Raw genomic sequence first — 2,101 nt, 5'->3', positions numbered from 1 at the left:
AGCTTCAACGACCGCTCTGGTAAGCTTTAACGACTGCTCAGATAAACTTTAACGACCGCTCAGGTAAGCTTTAACGACCGCTCAGGTAAGCTTTAGCGACCGCTCAGGTAAGCTTTAGCGACCGCTCAGGTAAGCTTTAACGACCGCTCAGGTAAGCTTTAACGACCGCTTAGGTAAGCTTTAACGACCGCTCAGGTAAGCTTTAAGGACTGCTCAGGTAAGCTTTAATGACCGCTCAGGTAAGCTTTATCTGCCGTCGCTGGCTGGCGCGTGTGTCCCATCGCGTGGGAAGCCTACTATCAGTACGTTGGAATCTCGTGCGCGCGCGCGGCCTCACGGACAAACTCGTGCATCGTTCGAATTCGCAGAAATTCGCTCCCGGGAAGTAGCGCACGCGTGTGTCGTAAACACCATATGGTACACTAGATTACGCGAGTTGGCGATGTCAGGTTTACGATCCGAGTATAGACACGAGTACGTGCATACTCACTACTGCGACGAGGAATTCATACTATTCTATACCGTATACGACCTCGTTTGAGTCATTTCACACATCACAGCGTTGTGCACTACCTAACTCCTACCTAGCTCTACATCCTACTTCACGAACCTCACTACCTGCGTTTTGAGATGCTTCGTTGGGACTGGCGCGTCACGAATAGATCTGGTGATAAATGATGTACGTAAGCGTGTGCGTGGCCGTTGATTGGGTTCATAGATAGATATGGTTTGGTATAGTGATTTTGAGCATATTGTGTTTTTGACGCACTTGCGCGCACGTTATGTATGTGCGCTGTGTGTGCGTTCATGCGTGCGTGCGTTCGTACGTGCGTGCGTGCGTGCGGGCGTGCGCGCGCGTCCGTGCGTGTGTCCGTGCGTGCGTGCATTCGTGCATCCGTACACACGTGCGTTCGTGGGTCCGTACGTGCGTGCGTGCGTGTGCGTGCGTGCATTCGTGTGAAGGTGGAGGTGAAATATGCGGTGACATTGTTCCGTATGATTGCATCGCATACGCGGCGGTCGCGTAATGCGCGGATCGCACGTGCATGCGTCATCACGGCGGCAGCAGCTCGTGCTTCGACCTTGTATGGCGTCTTGATGAGGGAGACTTGATGGTGATGATGATGATGAGGCCTGGACCCCTCGCTAATGCCCCGACATACACGCGTAACACGGCCGCGTCTCTCACACAGTAGTTACGCATGCACGCGTCCCCCGCCCGCCCCGCTCGCTGCTCTCTCAGCACATGTCCGCTATTACGCTTAAGCTAGGGGTCACGTGGCGAGGCTTCGTAAGTCGGCAGATGCAGGGGGCTGCGGGGGGGGGGGGTCTGGTGGAATCGTTCGCCTTCCTACAAATTTATCGCGCGGAACATCGTGGAGTTTACGATGGATTTCGCATTTTACGATAGACCGACGCAAGGCTGCTATCGCGTATGAAAGAATGCGCGCGTGCGTGTCTTGCGTGCATCACATCACGTAGCCGACTACTACCATCTACTGTGTGGTATACACGCAATCAAAGAGAGAGAATGCCGAAGCGCAGCTAATTATGTTAATGAAATTAACAACAGAAACAATGCAGCAACCATCACTGTCTCTCACTCACACACTCACTCATCAGTCTGATTAATAACTGCAACGTGTGACGTTAAAAACCTTTCCCTATACAACAAGTTGCGTTACAGTGGTGTGATATTGCGTTGTATCAGCGCTTATATCTATCTATATACACGGTTGTGTAGCTCACACGAGCGCAACGACACAGTTTCACGAGCCATTCTAATGAGAGCGCATAAAGCGAGAGTATAAAGCTTTACGCATATAGGCCCTGCATAAAGATTAGCTATCAGTGCTATACATAGTTGCATTTATGCATTTACATGGTGGCATCGACGATGTAGGTCCACGAGGCTATAACTACATGTTATACATGCTACTATACTATACTATATATGCTATACTATACTATATATGCTATATCCATATATATACATATGCTGTATACATGCTACTCTACTATACTATATATATGCTATATATACATATGCTGTATACATGCTACTCTACTATACTATATATGCTATACTATACTATATATG

The sequence above is a fragment of the Priapulus caudatus genome, unplaced genomic scaffold (assembly GCF_000485595.1).
Source record: "Priapulus caudatus unplaced genomic scaffold, Priapulus_caudatus-5.0.1 Scaffold583, whole genome shotgun sequence".
Classification (NCBI taxonomy): Eukaryota; Metazoa; Priapulida; class Priapulimorpha; order Priapulimorphida; family Priapulidae; genus Priapulus; species Priapulus caudatus.
Note: the sequence above shows the minus strand (reverse complement) of the source record.